The 23,206-nt window shown below is 35.6% G+C and overlaps 1 long non-coding RNA gene across 1 annotated transcript in view; it reads left to right on the top strand.

The window, feature by feature from the left end:
• LOC122679407 overlaps positions 1-22,760 on the top strand; it is a 28,441-nt gene extending 5,681 nt beyond the window's left edge. Inside the window, exons 2-4 of the long non-coding RNA XR_006336388.1 lie at positions 9,560-9,720; positions 11,138-11,269; positions 16,305-22,760. This is a non-coding gene — a long non-coding RNA (uncharacterized LOC122679407). The remainder of the gene's footprint in view (positions 1-9,559; positions 9,721-11,137; positions 11,270-16,304) is intronic.
• The last annotated feature ends 446 nt before the right edge of the window (positions 22,761-23,206 follow it).

Raw genomic sequence — 23,206 nt, 5'->3', positions numbered from 1 at the left:
TGGCAGAATCTGCCATGGTATTCTTGCTGTTGAGATCTTAAACATTTGATGAGCAAGATAAATGCACCAAAAGAAGAGTCCTGTGCTTCTGTTCAAAGATGTTACTTGTTCTATAGACAAGCAATACAGACTTAAAAAAGCAATGACTTTGGAAAATACGATTCATTTGTATGTACTTGTCCAATAGATACATCACAGATTTGTGGCAGATAAAGATACACAGTGAATTCATCTAGTAATAGTGACTATTATTCCACATCAATTTAGTATATATCCAAAGAAAATGTTTTTAAAAAAGGAAAAATTTCCTCATAAAGCACATAGCTACTGATAATCTATTGGCACTACATCTGGGCATACACACACACAAACACACACACAAACTTGGAACACATACCTACTTGGAATGTGAAATTAAAAAAATACAAATCAAATTTTCCTTTAGAAAACTTCCTATTTTAATATACCATGTAACACATTGATAACAGTTATTGACATGGGTGATGTTCCATCTTCCTTCAAAATCCTGACCCTGCATATTTCTGCTCACACCCCACCCCCTTCATCATCCTTCTCTGATTCTCCCCCCTGACCTTCCAAGTGTAATTTCCCGTGGCTAAAGCTACTTTATATTTATTATAATAACTCTCACTCTCACTCTCTCTTTCAATCTCTTTTAGTAGGAACAATAGTCTGACTGATGGCTAGAAAATTAGCTCAGGGACCCTCTTCTCTCTCTCTCTCTCTCTCTCTCTCTCTCCACACACTCTCTTCACCCACTTTCCTTGTTAGGCAGGAGAACACATTTAACCTGTGACTCTACTGTATACTCATTATTAGGCCAGCCCATTTCAGGACCATATCTGTTTTAACATGTCTACAGGATGTGACTGAAGTTTCTCATTAGAATTCCAGGGGTGAGAATTTGTATATAAAGTTCTGTGCATTTTATGCATACAAAGTTACTGGACAAAATATTTCAATTATCTTTTTCTCTGTAACATTTCCCTGCTACTAAACATGAAAACACATAAAGTTAACTTTCTTGGGATTCTAAGGAAATTAAATCATTATAAATGCTCCATTTTGTGTTTCCTGGAAAGGAGTGGAGAGCTGTGAAACTGGTAGTTGCTCAGTTCTTTCCAACTGTTTGCAGTCCCATGGACTACACAGTCCATGGGATTCTCCAGGGAAGAATACTGGAGTGGGTAGCCATACTACTACATCCAGGGGATCTTCCGAACCCAGGGATCCAGCCCAGGTCTCCCGCATTGTGGGTGGATTCTTTACCAGCTGAGCCACCAGGGAAGCCCAGTGATACTGGAGTGGGTAGCCTTTCACTTCTCCAGCAGATCTTCCCAATCCAGGAATTGAACTGAGTCTCCTGCATTGCAGGCAGATTCTTTACCAGCTGAGCTACCAGGGAGTGCTGTGACAACTAAATATGGTCCTTTTTTATTAAGGAAATAACAATTATGAAAATAATGAATATTAATAACAAGAGACTAGTAATGGCAACAAAAATAAAAATAGAATTTTCAAGTATGGAATGCTGTATTGGTCATATGTCATAATCACAGGGGAATAAGTCATGGCTAAAGTGTTACATGGGCTTCTCAGGTGGTGCTAGTGGTAAAGAATCCGCCTGCCAGTGCAGGAGACCCAAGAGATGCGGGTTTGATCCCTGGGTGGAAAATATCCCCTTAAAAAGGAAATGGCAATCTATTCCAGTATTCTTGCCTGGGAAATTCCACTAACAGAGGAGCCTGGCAGGCTACAGGCCATGGGGACACAAAAAGCTGGACATGACTAAGCGACTGAACACACACAAAGTGTTAAATATTATTTTAAACAATCATGCTAATTGTTTATAAATTCAAATGCTACCATCTTCCAAATAATAAGAAATATGGATATACTATGATTTTACTTAGCACAACTTTGAAATTTAAAACATAATTTGGCATCATGTTTTGAATCAAAATTTTAAATTGATAGTCAAGCTTAATCAATTCATATACTTATTGAAGTAAAGATTGAAGGCAGGGAGAGAAGGGGACGGCAGAGGATGAGATGACGCAGCATTGACCAGTACTCTCCTTCCCCTTCCCTGCCTAATTTCTTAAAGAAAGATAAAGGAGGAAAGAAAGAATCTGAAGAAACTCATAACACTACCGATTGTTAGTAATGTTTTAGGCTATTTAAACAATAGCTTATATGCAATATTTTAACTGCACAGGGTATAAAGGCTTTCTGATTAAAGATTCATATATAGAAATGGTGCAGTCAATGGGGTCACGAAGAGTTGGATGTGACTAAGTGTAGAAACAACAATATAGGAATGCAGATGGAGGTTACATAAGTTTATAGTGGAGAAAGTCATCATCAGTCATCAGCTTCTGATTCCTTGTAGTATGTAAAGATGTATTCTTTCTCATTCCTGCAATATAAGTAAATTAAAATTAACATTCAAATGCATTCAGGTACAGAATGTCTCCTATTAGTGATGCATGGGTGGCATATACCTCCTGTAAACAAAGATAAAGAAATATTCTACATGGATAACAGAATTCAGGATTCATCTTGGAACTAAATGAGTTTGCCACAATTTGAATCACGGCCTGGGTAATTTCTACTGTCAAATTAGAAGAACTGAAGCACACTGATCATTAACATCATCACCGCATTCTTACAAAAGAACAGATATGGTCCATTGGAGGGAACAATAGAACCTGAGCATTCTAATTGGGCAGGAAGCGGCTTTGATTTCTCAAACTGTAGTCAGTGGTTACTAAAACTTTCACTGCGGTTACATTTGAACACTAACAAGAAAGATCTTGAAGAAAAGAACATAAAACTTTAATCTGCAGTCTTTCATATCAAGTTTATCAAAACTATCTGTATCTGTAATGAATAGAATACTAGAAAAACAGGTACTGTTAATTTCTAACTGTGTTTGAGCTACTGTGGGTCTCCTGTGGATAAAGAAAATTAATTTCATGTGAAATTATTTTGACCTAAAGTTTTTAAAGCAGAAACAGACCTGAAATGCTTTAAAGTAAGTGGAAAGGAATTCAAAATGGCACCTCAAAGATAAGTATTGAAATTTCATGTGTCCTCTAAAATAGTTAGCCCCTGCAGGCTATATCTGCGTTACATTAAAATCTAATATGCCTTTAGCTTTCATACTTCTTTGTCTGAATTCATTTTTTTAAAATTTATTAAAAATGGCGAGACTAGTTGCAAAATGAGCCTTTTATCCCATTTACTAATAAGATACACGTATTTTGAAATATCCTAATTAATTATCTGTCCTACTCAAATATGAATGTGTCTACTACAGGAGAAGCCCAACATTATACAAGGCCATGAAATCAGATAATTTTCAAATGCTCATAGAAGATGAAAACTACAGGACTCTCTTCAAAGGGCTCTGAAAAGTAAAGCCAAACATTAGTACAAATGGAAAATAAAGAATCGTTTCTGAGACTAATTATAGAATACCTCTATTGAACAATTCTCCTTTTTCAAGATCTGTGACAAGGAAATTCACAGTGTAACTTTGCCCTCTGGTAACAAAAATATTTCCATTTGCTTTTCATTTGAAAGCTCAGGTCCATGGATAAGGAGCTAGAGTTTCCAAGGAGTTCAATTATTAAAAATTTTAGATATTAAAATATCCTGAAGAGTTGTCATTTTAGGAAGGGCTCAGTTTTATATCCTAAAAAAATAGCTTAGAATATTACACTGGTTGAAATAATTGAATTCTAAGGTCAGCAGGAATTTTTGGCACCTTGGAGTCCTGGTTTTCCAGTTCTACTACACAAAGGCCAACAAAGAATGGCTATTTTATATTTTATATACATACATAATGTGTGTGTGTGTGTATGTGTATATGCATATATATATATATATATTTATTTCAAAATGGCTATAATAGAATCTATGAAAAAAAGCTGAAGAAGAAGTAATGAAATACATCATTTCCAAAGGGCATCATTTTTTCTGTGCCCATTTAATAAACACACTGTAGAGGGGAGCAAAGTGTCAATTTTCAGGGATTATATGTGAATTTAACTAGTTGGTTCCTGAGCAAAGCCACTGTAGCACATATCAGTATTTTTCTATTTTACTGTCAATAGTCCACAAAACGAAGAATAAAAAGAAGAAAAAGATAGTGTAAGCATTTTGAGATTTGTGAAGATTGCTGAACAATTTGCACTCTCAAAACATTTAAGAAATCGTCTTCAATGAAATATATATACATATATATATATATACACACAAAGTTACTTCTTGTAAGCTTATATTTTCCTATTAAATGAATGCTATTCCAAAGAAATATTTATTGTTCATAATCACAATCATTAAACCATGATCACTTTTGTTATCAAAACTTTGATGTTATAGCTTCTTAATATATCAAAAAATGTTTGAAATGCTCTTTATAGAAACACTCAATTTTAAATAATGTCTGTAATAAAATTTTAATTTACTACATATTATGTTTTGTCAGAACTCTTCATTAACAGTTTTCTAAAAGGAACAGATGTTTTTCATTTTCTATTTGCTATAGAAACATCTTTCACTCTCCTGTGATAGGTTCAATTTGAAATTTCCTCTAACAGATAACAATCAAAGGAATACTCAGTTTTAAGATAATCTCATCAAATAGGTAAAAATTCATGGCATATCACTGAATGAAAGTTATTTTTTTTCTCTTTAATTTGCTTGGTGGATTTTACCTCTAGCAACTAGTCATTTGTCCTAATTCTGCTCCATAGATTCTTACAAAAATATGCTATTTTATTCATATACAAATTATGCACACATTTCAAGCATCTTTTCTTCCAACTAAACTTCCCTAAATCTTAAATATTCCTTAAACACTGTAGTAAAGCATTTCCTCACTAGTCCAGATAACATGAATCTGATGGAACTTGGGTTGCCCCTGTCAATGTGATGTTAATCACTTGAACAAAATATTCTAGAAGTGGCCTGACTTGTGCAAGGTGAAACAAAATTATCACTTCTACTTAGATCTTTGGATGTCCATGAGTATCACCTTAAAATATAGTCACTTGTTAAATAAGCTAAGTAAGTCACTCTGTTGACCCCCAACTAATCATCCTAAATTCTCTTTTATGTAAGTTTCTCTGGAGATTATTCTTTCCCATCCTTTATATGTATAATTAGCAGGTAAAATAAAGACTGTGTTACACATCTCTTTTTCAGTTTTTTGTTAATCCTTCAATATATGTATATACATATTAATTGACTATCTACTGTTTATGAGCTAATATACTCCAGGTAATCCTCTATATATAGAAGCTGCAAAACAAAAAAAATTAAGATAGAGTCATGCCTATGTGGAACTCACATGCATATACAGGTAAAGGGTTAAATTCAGAAGTTCACTTTCTATCTCAAAAGCTGCAAAGAAGCCTGATCTGCCTCTGACAGTTTGAGAAGGTTTGGATTGAGCCCAGAGTGAAATGTACGAGATGGTCAGCCAAAAATCATGGTGAGTGAAGGAGCAGCCAGTCAGAGGGTGGAATGTGGACAAAGGTAGGAAGGGAAGTTTAAAAGAAGTGTGGCTTATGGTCCATGACTCTTGCTCTAGAGGGAATGAGGTTGCAGGACAGGTGGGTCCAGAGACAGAGGGGCTTCAATGACTAAATAAGTAAAGAAATCATTTATATTTACCTGTAGAAGACAGTAAGCTAAAAAGAATGTTAGGTTATGGAGAAATTATTTAGATTTTCAGGCTGCTTTATACAGCTTGGAGTACAGAATGAATGTGTGTAGGGGGTAGAAATTAATAACTGAGAAACCATTTTAAAGACTATCACAGAGACTTCCCTGGTGGTGCAGTGGTTAAGAATCTGCCTACCAATGCAGGGGTCATGGGTTCAATTCCTGGTCTGGGAAGATCCCACATACCTCAAGGCAACTGAACCCATGTGCCACAACTACCAAGCCTGTACTCTAGAACATGTGCATTGCAGTGAGAAGCCCATGCACTCACAGGAACCAGGAAAAGCCCACATGCAGCCTACATATGTATAAAATTAAATTTTAAAAAGGCTACCATAAATCCCAGAGATAAACCCATGTACCTATTGGTACCTTATCTTTGGTAAAGGAGGCAAGAATATGCAATGGAGAAAACACAGCCTCTTCAGTAAGTGATGCTGGGAAAAGTGGACAGCAACATGTAAAATAATGAAATTAGAATGCTTCCTAATACCATACACAAAAATAGACTCAAAATGGACTAAAGACCTAAATGTAAGATCAGAAACTAAAAACTCTTAGAGGCAAACAGAAGCAGAACACTCTATGACATAAATCACAACAAGATCCTCTATGATCCACCGTCTAGATTAATGGAAATAAAAGCAAAAATAAACAAGTGGGACCTAATTAAACTTAAAAGCTTTTTGCACAGCAAAGGAAACTATAAATAAGGTGAAAAGACAACCATCAGAATGGGAGAGCATGATAGAAAATGAAACAATTGACAAAGGATTAACTTCCAAAATGTACCAGCAGCTCATACAATTCAGTACCACAAAAACAAACAACACAATCAAAAAGTGGACAGAAGATCTAAACAGAAATTTCTCTATGACATACAGATGGCTAATAAACACATGAAAATATGCTTAATGTCACTTATTATTAGAGAAATGGAAATCAAAACTATAATGAGATATCACTTCACTGGTCAGAATGGCCATCATCAAAAAAAAAAAAACAAAAAACTACAAACTATAAATACTGGAGAGGGTGTGGAGAAAAGGGAACCCTCTTGCACTGTTGATGGGAACGTAAATTGATACAGCCACTATGGAAGACAGTATGGAGTTTCCTTAAAAAACTTGGACTAAAACTACTATATGACACAACAATCCCACTACTGGGCATATACCCTGAGAAAACCATAAATGAAAAATACACATGTACCCTAATGTTTATCACACCCTATTTACAATAGCTAGGACATGGAAGCAATCTAGATGTCCATAGACAGATGAATGGCTAAAGAAGCTGTGCTACTTATATACAATGGAATATTACTCAGCCATAAAAGGAAAACATTTGAGTCAGTTCTAAGGAGGTGGATGAACCTAGAAAGTGAAGTGAAGTAATTACTCTTCAGAGAGTGAAGTAAGTAAAAAAGAGAAAAACAAATATCATATATATATATATATATATATATATATATATATATATATATATATGTATATGTATATATGGAATCTAGAAAGATGGTACCAGTGAGCCTATTTGCAGGGCAACAGTGGAGATGCAGAGATAGAGAACAGATTGCGGATACGTGCGGTGGGGGAGGGAGAGGGTAGGACGAATGGAGAGAGTAGAATGGAAACACACGCACTACTGTTTGTAAAATGGATAGCCAGTGGGAATTTGCTGCATGACTCTGGGAGCTCAAATAAGTGCTCTGTGACAACCTAGAGGGGTAGGATGGGGTGGAGGTGGGAGGGAATTTCAAGAGGGAGGGGACATACGTATACCCATGGCTGATTCATATTAATGCATGGCAGAAACCAACACAATATTGTAAAGCAATTATCCTTCAATTAAAAATGAAAAAATAAATTAAGGAAATGACAGTAATTTGGATAAGAGATTATGAAGGCCTGAAGTAAGATGTTGGTTGTGTTTAATTACATCTTTTCTTCATTCATATTGAGTGTATCAAATGGATGAAGCAATTTCATTTATTTATTCCTTCTAACACCTCCTCGTTGGAAAGAGAAACATCTTTCAAAGCTGACTATTTATCAACACTTTTTGCTTGATATAACTAAAAATCCACCCAAATTATCATTTTGTTCCCATTTCTCCATTTTATCTATAAAGAGGTAATAGAATTGTACAATTGTTCCTGGTTCAAGTATTTATTTCTTTGCAATTTTATGAGAGGAAACTTTAATTTCCATTGGAAAAAGGAGGTTTGAATGATTATACAAACAAGTAACTTTTAAACATTTTTAAGTGAAAATTGTTTATAATTTGTATGTGTGTATATGTACACATACAAATACATTATATATATATATGCATTATATCTCTTCCATACATATTGAAATGATTCAACTTTTACTTAAATGTTAAGAGGGATACTATTTCCTGCAGTGTACTTTGGTTTGTTTAATCCTTGGAGAGTCCTGTCAAAACTAAAATACGAGACTTGTTCACTTATTGATATTTCATTAAAATTCATAGTTCTGAATTAATCTTAGCAAAAGAAAAAATCAATTCCTTATAGACAAGAGTATCAAATAAAACTATAACCAAAATGTCACCTACATTCACCTCCAAATTATGTCTCAAAAATTGTTTAACAACATTTGGCAATTTTAAATGGTAATACAAAGCCTTTTGTTTCAAAAAGAATGAACCTTTTCAACTAAGCTGTATAAAGCCAAAGTAGTAAAACCTAAGAAGGCTTATACTTTTATATTCCAAATCTGAACTCAGTACAGATTTCCAAATAGTTTTTTTTACAGAAATCAGACTGTTGCTTCTATGGCACAAGCACAAAAAAAGCATGAACATTCAAATGAGTTCTTTTTCATAATAAGACAGTTGGAGGATTTTTTTTCCCCTAAAACTTCATTTTATTTCTGCCTCTTATTTATTCTTAACCATCTTTCTGTCTTCTGTTCTTCATCTGTCTTTTCTTTATGATTCCCTCCATATTTTCTCCTTATTATTATACTTGTTTCTTTTTTTCTCAAGGCATCCTCCAGGCTCATGCCACTATGGACTCTTCCTTGTCTCTTTGTTCTCCTAGCAGTCTGTTAATATGCCTATTCTCTTTTGTTTTTAGTATTTGCTTCTTAATTATTATCTTTCTTCACTTGGGTCTTTCTTACTTGAATTTCAGTTTTTATTTCTCTGCTTATACTTCTGTTGCTTCTCTGTTTCCTTTGCTATGGATTATTCTTATGTGTTTTTTCTCTTATGGATATTCCCCCCCACCCCCCCACCCCCCCACCCCGACTTCCTATTTGGTCCTTTCTCAGTTTTCCACCTATTTTAACTTTTTAATTCCCTCTCTGATTCCACTGAGGTGTTCCACATTTGCCATTCTGGTTCTTCATTCTTTTCCTCATTTTTCTCCTTTATATCTTATCATCCAGTTAGTAAGTCATAGCAACAATGCAATAATAAAATAATTTCAAGTATCATTTCACTGAGAATAGCATGAGAATGTTCATTTGTCATTGTATTGTTTTTATCTGATGAACTTCAGTGGATGCGTTAGAAGTATTCATTTGAACATTTTTTAGGCATTATTTTTGAATTTTTAGAACATTATTCAATTGTTTTAAAATTATAATATATGCTGTATATTCTGTGCCTCTTTGCCTAAATGCCTTGAGACACTTAGCTCTTAGAAGACAGAAATGATATTAGTGACAAAGTTCAGACAATGAATTCAGACTGTTGTTTGATGGAACTGATTTACAGTTTTTTCTTTTCCTTTCTTTCTTTTTTTTTTGGTTTTGTCTGTGTGTTTCAGGGAAATCTTAACCGGAACCACATGTTTTGTGCATTCATACCAGAAGCCACTCTCCCCTTGTTGGTGGGTGCTTTGAATTTCTCAGACCTGGTGAGGGGAAAAGATGATGCTGATTCCCTTATGTAATGCTACTTTGTGCCTGTCAGAGAGATATTACCTAGGTAAGTGTTACTTATGAAAAAGGAGCAAAAAAAAAAAAGAAAAAGGAGCAACACGATTGTCTATCTTTGTGCTCCTGTAAATTACAGTACTCCATTAATCCTGCCTTCATTAACAAGTCATATATTTGGTATTGCACGATGTTCCAAATACACAGCAGTATGTTTAATACAGCTTCACTGATGAACTATCATATATTTGTGGCAAACAAGATTGAAACACTATATGGCTGATATGCCATGCAATGGTGTGGGAAGTGTGGGCATTGCTTTTGTAGTCTTGTGACAGAAATACTGCCTTCTGGTCTTTTAGATGGTTGTCACTGCTTGAGGGAGGCAGATTTTCCATTTTCTTATGCTAGTCTGCATCACAGAGCCCATCCTTGAATATTGCCATAATGATCCCTGATCTTTTATGTTAAAGTAAGTTATCAAAATAGATAAGTAGATAAATGAATACGTAAATGCTGGCATACAAAAATAGAAAGGATCATCTTCCTGTCTCAAAAAATGGAAACATGTGTAAGTTAAAAGGGGCAAATAAAAAATACACATTAGTTTCATTTTCTGTAGAACTTTTTTTGTTTTTAATTGTGAAAAATTGATATCAACTATTAGCACATTTTTAGTGAGAATTGAAAACATACAGATGTTTATGAAAGTTTATATCTAGCTGTGTCAATATCTCTATCTATTCACCTGTCGGTGAATTTCATGAAACAGAGAGCAGTATGTTTTGACATTAGAAAACACACACATACGCCCATACACACAGACACACAAGAAAACTATGGACAAAGGACATCAGGTAATGCCTAAAGGAAAGCATGCATCCTGAACAACGCAGAGTTTTAAAAATTAAAGATACTGCTTGTTCTACCAAAGAAAATAGGCAAGATGAATGAATAATACTTTCAGAGATTGTATGTTGATATTAAAGCTTTATAACTCCTGAAAATAAAAAAATAAAAGAATTGGGAACTTTTAGTTTTGGAAGTGAAATCTGCAGTTCTACACAAAGTACTTGTCCATTCACCCAGAAAAAAGACAACACCACAGCTCTCTTCATAGATGATACAAAAACAAAATGAAAGAAGTCTCTTTGTTGTAAAAATATAGAATAGAACTATTACTTACAGTTTCTCATCTCTCTAAATATTCCAAAATCTCATAATATTATTTTTTAAACACTTAAAACTTTTGCTTAGCTAAATAACTTTTGACAGTTAATGAGTATGGTAATTGCTTATTGAAGAGCGATTATTTTATAACCATAGTCTTGGAAGAAAAAGCAATAAAAAGTCATCAAAATACAACATTGAAAATAGGAATGTTTTATTTGGGATGCTATGATAATTTACTCCTTCATGTGTGTACTGCAAAAACCCACAAAATTGCTACTAACTGTTATGTTTTCCAGAGCCAAACGAAACTGCAAGTTAAGCTCAAACTGAATTAAGATGGAGATACACAATGTCACAGAGATGTATGGGCAGCAATTCATTGCAGGATCAAATCCCTCACTGTGTGCTAACACTAAAGATGCAATAAGGTATATCTATTTCATTTTGTTTTTTTAAAATTGTGATTTAGACATTCTGTCTTGGTTTGTCAGCATCATAGTTAACATTATTGCATTCAACCTAGTTTCACATTGCAATATCATGGTTCGGTTTCTAAGATTATTTTAAGAAACACATTAACTTTAACAATTAAATATTCTTTCACTGGTCATGTTTTTCTTCAAGCTAGGAAATCTTTCAGCTGTAAATATTATTTCTTATAACTAAAAAATGTGGCACCTCCTTTTCTAAAATGTTGTTCAACAGAAATTTTAATTCTTAAATATGACTTTAGGAAATAGGGCTTCTTCTGCACATGGACTAGTTGTTAATAAGAGAAATACTAAGTATGAGATTTGAAGATTAGTGAATCCTTTGTGCCTCTATTTTTCCTTTGTAAATTAATTCTCACTTCTTACTTTAGATATTTATTTTCTTAAATAACAGTCTTCTGATTGGGTTTACTGTTTTTAAGAAAGATTTCATTTGTATTAGACATTAATTCAACGAGTGCTTCTCTGTATTCAAAGGAAAAATTATAAAATTTACAGAAACTGAAAAATTGTAATGCAAACCATAGCCACATGATGATAATAGAAGTGCCTATGTGAAGATATTCCTAAACATAAAGCATTTATGACTTTTTAATGAAATATTTCATTTTTAAGAAAAGTACCTACCTAAAATAAACTTATATTGGAAAATGGGTGTGATACAGAAGCACCAAATATTTTATCACTTAGCTTTTTTTTTTAATATAAAATGCATTTTTTAAAGGATGTTTTATCTCAAAAAAGACTATATTTTAAAGCTTTGTTATTTTATCCTCTCCCCATCCTCAACCTACTAGAACTACAAAAATGCTTTTGAGAAGAGAAGGGGGAAAAGGCAATATCTTTGAACAACTGGAATTTTCAGTGATTGGAAATGTTGCCTAGTATGTGGAAGAGTACTGAGGAAATAGAAATGGGATGGGTCGAAGATGGTAAGATGGGAGTCGGTCGTGGTTCTCAGGTTGCGTTTGACACGAGGTGTGCTATATTCAGGAATACATTCTGCACGGGGCTGCCGCTTAAGTCCTACACCACACTGTAGCTTTAACTAAGCATTGTTCCCTCCACAGATTTGTGAGAGCAAATGACACTAACTCACTTTCCTGGCTTTGATGTCTCCAGTAGCAATTTATCCTGGTGTGCTAAACGTGAAAGTAAACCATTAAAAGAGGTGCCCACCAGAGGTTTAGTTTCATAAACTCATTATTTTTCCTTTTCTTTTCCTTCCTTCCTGCATTCTTTTACTTGAAGAGAAAAACTAGTTTTTAGTAGCTAGGCTTGAAAGAAGCACAAAATGAGAATTTAAAATGATAAAGCCTGAATGGAATTTGTATCATTTCCTTTTCTAGCTGTAGCCTTTGTCACTATAATACAAATGTCATGGAAGTAAGAATAAAACATCTCAGGCATTAGGATTGAATGATAGCTCATTCATATGACAATGACTGCGTGAGGACAGAACATTTCTCAGAATGTAGCCATTCTTGTGGCAAAGATTATAATGACAAGGAGAGATGGTACAAAATTAACCAATTCTTGGATCTATATAAAGAAATCTTATGAGTCTCTCTAATGTGGGCCTTTGTATTATATTAGCTGAAAAGCAAAAAAAAAAAAAAAAAAGTGAGGGGAGCGGGGCGAGGTTCGAGGTAGGATGGGGTGGGGGACGGGGGGAGTCTTTCTTTAAGTCCACAACAAATTTGTTCGCTTTGAGTCTTGCCAGAGAAGCCTGCTCGGAAGCTCTCTTTTTCTACCAGTAGATGTCACCGCAAGCAACAGAAATACCCCAGGGGCAAGGAGAGCTGATAAGGGAATGATAAAGCCCTAAAGGACACAATGGAAGTAAAAAGAGGAGCGTTATCAGTGGTTAATTCTGTCTGAAACAACAAAAGCTGTAGTTGATTTGGGTTTTAATTTGACCTGATTCGCCCTTGTCATTATGACAAGAGTGTCTAATGAGTTTGGGAGAGCATGGCTTTAGAACAGAGGCTGTTAGGACTTGCACACACACCGCCCAGCCTCTGCCCTTCTTTCTGTCCCCTCTCCTGGATTCTCTGGTTCTGGTGATCCTTTGGCAAGTTACTGGGGATTGCTATTTAACCCCTGTTGGGCTTTGACTCACTTTGTGATCTGGTTTAAACTGCATATGAAAGGTATTTCATGGGCAGAGTTGTCCATGTTTCCCACTGCTACTATTTTAGAGTTATGAGTGGCATCGAGTGGCAGGGTGCTCATTGCAAATAGACTTTCTTCCTTGTCCCTCTGGCTCTCTTCCACAGGGTGAAAGCAAGTGGTAGTTTTTAAAATAATCTTTTTTTTATTTTGCCCATCTCACATGTACATGTCTGAGCATTATTATGAGTGTGTGTGTGTGAGACTGCAGAACATGTACCCATGTTTTGACATTTTACTCCATTCCGGCGATTTTTGCAGACTACATACAGTAAATCATGTAGTGATTTACTGGTGAGCAGCTTCCGCTTGAAATTTAAGTGCCACAAAAAAGTACATTTCTTCTTAGTGTAGATCCTCACACAGGCTTACTTGTGCACTCAGTTCGACATTAGCTCGCCCTGGGTAACTTGCATAGTTTCAGAGAAGGTCTCAGGTTAGAAGAATTTAGGAGGTTGTTTTGCCATCCTCTGGAACACACCATAGCCTTCCCTTCTGTGCATTTTGCAGGAAATGGCTTCTTTTCCAACGAATCAAGTGGGCTAATTAATTAAAAGCAGGTATATACTGCCCTGATCGCTATCGCAATCTGGGTCCTGCTTGGGTTGGCAATACTGTCGTCTGTTCTAACTTAAAGGACTGACTTTTTGAGCTGACTGAAATTCAGATAACCTGAGGTGATATGTTTAGTTTGTCCTGAAGCTTGTCCTAAGAGTGTTCTGGCTTTTTCTGTGTTCCTTGAAGTGCTGGTAAAGGTGACAGCCTCGCAGATCTCTTTTGTTCCAGTCTAAAAAAAATCAGTCAGATTTCCATTAGTCCTCATGGCTCTTTTGAACACCAGGCTTTTATTTTACACTTAAAAGAAAATCTGTCAAGTATTTTGGTCACCAAATATATCCTACCTACAAATGTCAGATGGAGATGATTAGATCCTATATACTAGACATTGTTTTAAAAAAAATCCAGTTTTCTGTCACTAGCAATTTTATGCCTTCAAAATAATGATCACTATTTGCAATACTTAAGATATTTTATAGGTAGCTCGGACTGAACTATGAAAAAAATGGTTGGATGGTAGGGATATGCAATGTCAGAAATCCTCTATAGGAAGAATAAGAACAAATGAAAAATAAGCAAAGCTACTGTGTTTTCTCTTAAAAAGTGTAGTTGGAAAATATGGAAGAGTAGATTAAGCTGTTTCTTCCAGGTTCAAAAGGATAGAGTAGCCTGAGAATCTTTCATCTGAATATAAAACTTACTATAAATTAAAAGGAAAAAACATACTATTAAGCTAAATGTGATGTTGTCCCTTTAAATGTTCTGTCCTTTGCAGCTTTGCTTGTCTCCCTGGCTCTTAAGATGGCCTGATCCACTTTTCTGGAATTCTTTCAATTAGTTTTGGATCTGTCACCCTAAAGTCTCTGAAATTGCTTATTCGAAGAGATTTCAATATTTACTCTGATGACATTTTTTGATTCTCAACACATAGGAATTCTTGGTAGTTTTGAATTTACTTTGTATCCTTTAGTCCATATAAATCTGGCAATCAAGATTTCTCTCAGTTTAATTTGCTTTCTGTTGAGGATTTAAATGATATTATCCTGAAGCTTTAGCCAACCACTTCCAGTCCCTAATCCTTGGCCTTCCTCACTGGTGAAAGGCTGTTCTCAGTTTTCTTGGTTCAGTTTAACCCTCCTAGTTAATCTCTGACTTCTGGTAAATTGCCATCATGTTTAAAATCTGCAATTGTAACTCTTTTCCTTAAAAAAAAAAAAAAAATCCTGCTCACAAAGGACAACATGACTAACTTATATCACCTTATTTTTTAAATTTAACTAACAGCAGTAGAAGAAAGTCGCTGACGATCAGCTCTAGGAATATCTTAACTGTCATCAGATCTAGAATGAATTTCAGTCAGGATTTTTGTCCTTTCATAGCACATAAATTGCACTTCTTAACGTTAAAAATGGCCCGTCTCGCTGACACTCTCAGGCTCTTTGTTGAGTTCCTGCTCCTACTCCTTTTGGCTGGGTGGCTGCTGCCTTCCAATGGGAATTTACTAAAATGCGTTTCAGTCCTGTGCAATGTTTGTTGCTTTTGTTTCTTATTTAATTTCAGTTTTCTTCAGCCAGGTATCATCAACAGATTATGGACTTTGCATAATTAGGGGCTTTCAGGGTTAGTTCCAAGTGCTGTAGAGATTTATACATTAACACGCACACAACTATGGAAGACACACTTCTACTCAGCTATGTCCACGTAGATAACGTGCAGGTCATTTGCTCCACTTCAAGAAATATTATATAAGTTCTTTTCAGTGGATCTGTTTATTTGGCTGGCTGACTTACTTTGGGGAAATCGCCAAAAGTTTTCTAAAATTGAATCCAGATAAGACAGAATTCCTTTTGATTGGATCTTATCCCTAGGTCGATCAACACTCTTCCATCACTTTGAAAGTTGGCAATTCACTCACAGCACCAGTCCCGGAGGGGAAAACCTTGGTTTTATGCTTGACTCTACTCTGTCATTTATGAATCGTGTAAACATAAATATTAAACTGTCATATTTTCCTTTGAAAAATACAGCCGGGATGAAGCAAATATCTATTCAGTATTTGGAAGTATTACTTTCTAATTATCTATTTTCACTTGGACTACTAAAATTCCTTATTAATTGGATAGATTGAGCAATAGCTTTCTAAGTATATGTATTTCAATGTTAATTTCAGGGAAACTAAGCAACATTTCTTCTTGAAAAATGGCATATTGAACTTGATTTTCTCTCTGAATGTCTCTGACAGAGGAATGACCAAGTTCTGAGTCTGCCCTGGTCTAGTTACCTAGGGCAGGATGGCACTGGAGAACTGACCACAGAGGAAACCCCAGTTTTGGTTGAATTATGAGAAGAAGAATTCTGAGAATTTCAAGGAGAATGTCCAACTGTAAGTGGATTAGAAGGTAGCTTCTTGGGTTCCAACCACACTTCATAATAGATCTATGCAACTAGAATAATTCACGAGTGCCAACGAATATGTTGACAGTCGAAAAGGATACATATGAATAACAACTGGGTCTATTTCCAAGCAGAAGTTGCTTTCCTGTTAAGAAAAAAAAAAAAAAGACCCAAACAATGCTAAAGTTGTATTTACTGTTGGTATTTGGCCCAGGGCACAGAACCATACAGATTCTGCCCTGAATCGGGATCTCCACCCTTAAGACTAAATGCAGAGGCAGTTGAACAAGGTAAAATTGACACTGCATTACCACCTGAGCCATTTCACATCAGGTCTTAAAACATTCTTTGGATAAATTAAATTAAACCTCTCACTGGAGATTATTTCTCTCTACTAGTGAAAGTCAAAAGTCTAGAACAAATGTAAACTGAAAGATTTCCTTTGTAGATCATACTCACTTTTATATCCATTCAATATATATTGATTTACACATTTAATGCATCAGTTTGTTGATTTATGATCCAATTTTCTTGTATGCAAGGTGGCACGATATACACATAAGCACGATTTGTAATTGAAAAAGCTTGAGAAAAGAAACCCCAAAGTCCATCAGTGAGGGTCATTGACTAGATTATAATTTACTTATTCAATAGATTACTATGCTACAATAAAAAAATAAAGAATGGAAAAATTTCTTATGTCCTGATATGAAAAATTCTCTGTAAAGTATTATGTAAAAATGAGAAATCATAGAAAAGTGAGATTTGGTGTCAAATGGTGGAGAATATTTATATTTGCATTGGAAGGACATACTAAAAGTCTAATAAAAAAGATTATTTTGGAGGATACAAGAACAGAAAAGGAAGATACAGTGAGAGTAAAATTTACACTGTGGACCTTTTCTACATTCCGTGATTTTTTATAAATGCAATACTGTTCAAAAATTAAGTATATTTTATTTGTATCTAGTACTTATTGTACTCCCTAATATTTACTTTTTAAATTTCTTTCACAACTTTCATAAAGTGTTTGTGACTCTTAATATAAACAAAGGAAGAAATTTGTAAGATAGCATGGTTTCTATGAAAGACAAGACTTGGAATTAAACCCATGGTCTACATTATCTAGTTGTATGACCTAATAAAAATAATGTATTTTCCTAAAACTCTGTTTAATAAAATGAAATTCAGAGTGTTTCATCGGATTGTTTTGAAGCTCAAATTACATAATATACATTCAGATAAATGCAGTTTACTCTTGCTGTTACTACAGTTACTAGAAAAATCAGTCTAAGAAATAATCTATTTGGAGTTTTTCTATAAAGAAAAAATTCTAATCTAGTCTTATTTCTATTATTTTGTATATCTATTTCATCAGAACTCATGGACTTCTTCTTGCCACTTAACCAAAGATGTGTGTGCTTATCCACTCCATCATCCTGGCATAAGAGAAATGTGAAAACACACCACAAATGGTATCCTAGATAAATGCAAAGGCAGATAGGAATATAGCTCTTTATTTTCTTGTCTCTGTTTTCTTCATCTTTTTAAAAAGTATTCACTTATGTTTTATTTTTATTATTTATTTGGCTGTGCTGGGCCTTAGTTGTAGCATGTGGGAACTTGTTCTCTGACCAGGGATTGAACCCAGGCCCCCTGAACTGGGAGCATAGAATCTCAACCAGTGGACCACCAGAGAAGCCTCCTCACCTGCCATTTGCTTCATCTTTAAGGAACTCAGAGCAACTCCTGTGTCTGTAGTCTAGAGTCAGGTTTTGCCTGACTTGAGGTGAACTGAGACATATTTTAATAAATTGAGGATTAGAATTGCAGCTCCTAAAAGTGGACTCTTATGCATTGTCTGAGGTGGCATTCCCACTGCACAAAAGAGAAACTGTCTTCCTGTCTCCTGAAATCAGAGTCAGTTTAAAGACTTTCCTTAGAGTGGGCCAGAGAAGGAGAAAAAGAATGAGAAGCTCTTATTTTTATCATTACTACTGCTGGTGAGAACAAGATTTAAAAACAACAGAGGGACTTCCCTGATGGTCCTGTGGTAAAGAACCCAACTTCCAGTTCAGGGGACACAAGTTCTATCCCTGGTCTGGGACTAAGATCCCATGTGCTGCAGGACACTAAGTTGGTGCACTGCAACAAATGTCCTGTGGTCACAGTTAAGACCAGTGCAGCCAGATAAATAAATATTAAAAAAGAGAAAAAGGAATGGCAGGTGCAGTGGGTGATAATGCTTCTGTAGCCCTGGGCTTTACAAAACTGTGAGGGGCGCTGCAGAACCGAGGAGCTGCACTACTGAGACAAGAGTTCTTTCTCACCTTAGCTTTGTTGCATTTTGATCCTTATTAAAAATCTCCTTCATTTGAATTTAGCATCACTCCTCAGACAGTGCCCAACAGGGCTTTGCCCAGACATACTCTTCAAGAGCTCACAGCCTTCCACAAGATGCTAGCTAAGTTGATTGCTAACATCATGGCTGCCTTCATGACGCCTTCTTCACTGGGCGTGGCCCTCGGAAACAGAGAACTGTATTGCCCAAGGCTAGGCCCCTTGTCTGTCTGCTGTCAGAGTGCAGAGACCCATTATCTTAAGCTGGGATAATTCTGAAGAGCCATCCAGTTCTCCATACAATTGGCAGAATACTCCATTGTACCACACAGAGGGTCAACTTCTTCCTCTCTCTCAATTCCTACCTTCCTCATTTCCTAACAGAAGTAGCTACCAGTGCCTCTTCCCAACAAACCTTCCAAATACAGTCTGTGTCTGAGTCTGTTTCAGAGAACACAGCCTAAGAAAGGCATGCTAGTTATCATCAGTGATGGCAGAGGTGGCTGTGTTTGACATTAACTACTCCTCAGATCATGAATGAATAAGTTGTTGTTCAGTTAGTTGTGTCCAACTCTTTGCAACCTCATGGACCCCATGAACCCCATGCCAGGCCTCCCTGTCTTTCACTATCTCCCAGAGATTGCTCAGTTTCCTCCAAACTGAAGTGTACTGATATACAGGATCAATTTTGTTTATTTTCTGCCCACAGTCATTCATTCATTCCAAGGGATTTCTTCTACATTGGACTACAATCTTCAAGCTCAGAGGACACTATTGAAAACCCTCAGAGTAGTCATTACCAGAGAGCATTGTTCTCCAGATAGATTGTTCTTTTAGAGTTTCTAGGCAGGATCTAATTAATAATGAATTCATCTTCAAATGTTGTCATGCATTTTGCTTTCTGTTTGTTCCAGAACAATACCAATCCCAAGGTTGATCTTGGAGTTTCTAATATCTTCCACAAATTTCAGGTCAATATCTGATTAGGTCACATATAGAAAATTTGTCTGATTTACTTCAAAAGAGATAGAAGTTATATTCTTATGGCTACTGTTATGGAATTGAAAATGATATTTATTTTTTTTTTCTGAATAATGACAGACTCATAACCATTATTAAATGATAGCTTAAATTCCACAATATACCAGAGACCTCTTCTCACTGGACCATTTTCTTCCTGATTGTCTTCAGTTTTGAAATTCTGGTAGTCAATTAAGTCATTGTGACTTAGTAAATGCTAATATATGGACTTAATTTCCCTTACTGATTTCATACTTCCCAAAGCTGACTAAAAGACTTTTAAAGACATTTTTATGTTACTCTATATTCACTAGAGTGTTTAGCATAGTGGTTATAACTTATGCCAGTTGTAATAGTGACATGCAGTTCATCTGTAAAAAACCGAGTCTGAAATCTAAGTGGTACTAATTACAACTTTCTACTCTATAGAGAGGAACTATAGGGTTGTGGTTAGGGAGGGGCACTCTAACAGCAAATTTGAGTTCAAATCCCAGGACCACAAGATTCCAGCTGTTGACTTTGGCAAATCATTTAATATCCTTGAACTTCAATTTTCTCTTCTTTAAAAGCTGCACAGTAAGAGTTCTTATTGCTCAGAATTACTGGACATATTAATGGCTCATTTAATAAATAAAAATATTTACTGCAGTGATTGATGAATACTTATTCTTATTATATTGAAATATTACAACACAAGTTCAGATTCACTGTTACAAAGAAAAGACTATAGTATTACATGTTATTGTTCTTGTTTAGTTGCTAAGTTGTGTCCAATTCTTTGTGACCACGTGTACTAGCCCACCAGGCTCCTCTGTCCATGGGATATTCCAGCAAGAATACTGGAGTGGGTTGCCATTTCCTACTGGGTGGGATCTTCCCCACCCAGGGAAGGAACCTGTGTTTCCTGCATTGGCAGGCAGATTCTTTACCGCTGAGCCACCAGAAGTCTGCAGTGTTATACGTAAACAGTATTAAAAACCAAACACTTTTCTATTTAACATCTTTCTGATTTTTTTTTCTAGTTAAAATGACCTGGGTTTATAAACAAAATGAAATATTTTTTAGGGACAGAACGATGTCATAACATGGTCATGGGGACCTTCCTTCCAGACTGACAAAATATAGGACATTCTGCCCAAGGGAGGAGAAAAATGTGTTTCTGTTCCCATTTTTCATGCTACGTGTTCACCATCTGACCTTTTCCATCTGACTTCACTGTGCCATGATTTGCTATGAACTCCCCAGAAAACCGAGTTTCATCTTCATTGTGTCTTATACTAACTGTGAACCAAGATGTCTCATTTCTTCATCCTCCAGTCTTTCATTTTTCCTAAGTGAGGCTGGAGAAGGGTCTGAAGGGGATCCATGGGGTTAGTTGCCTTTTGCTGTGTTACAAACTACCACAAATTTAGCAACTTGAAACATCAAATATTTACTATCTCATAGTTTCTCCAGGTCAGATATCTGGGCATGATTTAGGAGGGTACTTCTGGCTAAAAGTCTCTTAGGAGGTGGTTGTTAGATGGTCAGTCAAAGCTGAGGTTTCATCTAATGGCTTTCCTGAGGAAGTCCACTCCCAAACTGCTTAGCATAGTTATTCAAATTCAGTTCCTCTGGGGTTGTTACACTGAGAGTCTCAGAGGCTTTCATAATGTTGTCTGAAGGTTTCCTTCTTGTCACAAGGGTGTCTCCATAGAGCAAGGGACAAGATAGTGTATGTGACATTTTATCACCCCTGCAGACTTCTGTTCTCTAGAAGCAAGTCAAGTCCAGCTTTCACTCAAGTGAAGAGATTGCAGAAGGACATGAGTACTGGGAAGCAGGGCTCATAGAGATCATCCAAGAGACTGCCTAACAAATCAGTCATGATTGAGACACGATTTACCAGCTGCATCTATAGAAACATGCTAAAAACAATGCTGCTTCTTTATAAATGATACAAGTTTTGAAGAAATATTTTCTCTGATGTCTATTATAATAATTTCCCGAACCTCCCTTATTTGTATACATTTAGTCAAAATTATAGCATTTTAATGATTGTCTGGAGCACTGTGATTCATAACGTGGACTGGAAATGAGAGGACTTGTTTATTTTTATCCCAGATGCCTCATGTACTTACTGTTGACTCTCACTTAGAAAGTCGCTACATAGCAGTCTCTTTCTCATCTGTAAAAAAGGCGGCAACAATTTTAGCTTACAAATAGTTGGACTATGAATAACATTTTTTAAAGGACACTTTACAGAGTGCTTTGAAATCATCTAAGTGGTCTTAATACCAGTAAATTTTAAACAACAACAGAAACAACAAAGGTCACTCTTGCACTTGAAGTTCCAAGATCTATGTTAAGATGTGTAAGAAAAATTTACCAGCAGAAAGTTCTTGATTCCCCTTACTTGACTTTCCTGTAATTTTAAGATGACTTTGGGGATCCTATTCTTACCTGTATTTCATTTATAAATAAGATGTAAAATAGTAGAACAAATGATCAACTCAATAATATTAACTCAAAGCGAGAACTAATTTTGGTGCCAGTTACTTCATACCCTGCCATTCCATTTTTTTTGTCTTAAATATGAGCTTTGTGGACATTTAATGACAGCTATCTCAACTTGGAAATGCAAAGCCAATATATCTTAAAATAAAAACAGACTCTTCAAGTCATATTTTGGCATTACAAAGTTAAAATTAGATCCCACTTCAAACAGGCTTCTTTAATTAGGAAATATCCCAAACAAAAGACCTCACTTCCCAAGGAACATTGAACCATTATGCTAATTGAAATGGCCACTGTATAAGTCTTGGGTGGATCTGAAGAAAGTTGTTATTCTGGCCTGAGTTTCCAACCACACTCATTTTGCTAAATTGCATTTCTTTAGGAGACCAGCCTGATAGGCTACAAGTGTTACTAATTCTATTAAATACCCCCCCCCTTCATTATTCTTTCATACCGAACGATCAAAAACCTTAACCACTGTCTATTTTTAAATGATACAGTTCCATAAACAGATTGAAATACTTGAATAACCACTTCATGATAATTAGGTTTTCCTGGTGACCACCCTGTTCCTTTTAATTTTCTCAAGCTGCAATTCTAAGTTATGCAAATCATAAAATGGTGTTTTGAAAAATACGCAATTTTATAGTTGGCTTGGATAATTTAATTTGAAAATTGACAAGGATGATGTATACACTTGTGGGAAAATAGGTTCAAATCTAAACAGCCCTATAACAACAGATTAAGCCATGTACATCTCTCTTTGCCCACACCTTCTTCCTCCTCTCCTGCTTTCCAAGTATCTGCGATCCAGAAGGACCTGTCCTTACCTCCTTTAGGGAACATTTCAAGGAAAGCAAAGCAGTGGCAGGTAATCAGAGACATAAATTATTT

Source organism: Cervus elaphus, chromosome 21, assembly GCF_910594005.1.
Source record: "Cervus elaphus chromosome 21, mCerEla1.1, whole genome shotgun sequence".
Lineage (NCBI taxonomy): Eukaryota > Metazoa > Chordata > Mammalia > Artiodactyla > Cervidae > Cervus > Cervus elaphus.
The sequence above is the reverse complement of the archived record's forward strand: the minus strand, read 5'-3'. Positions and strand labels throughout refer to the sequence as shown.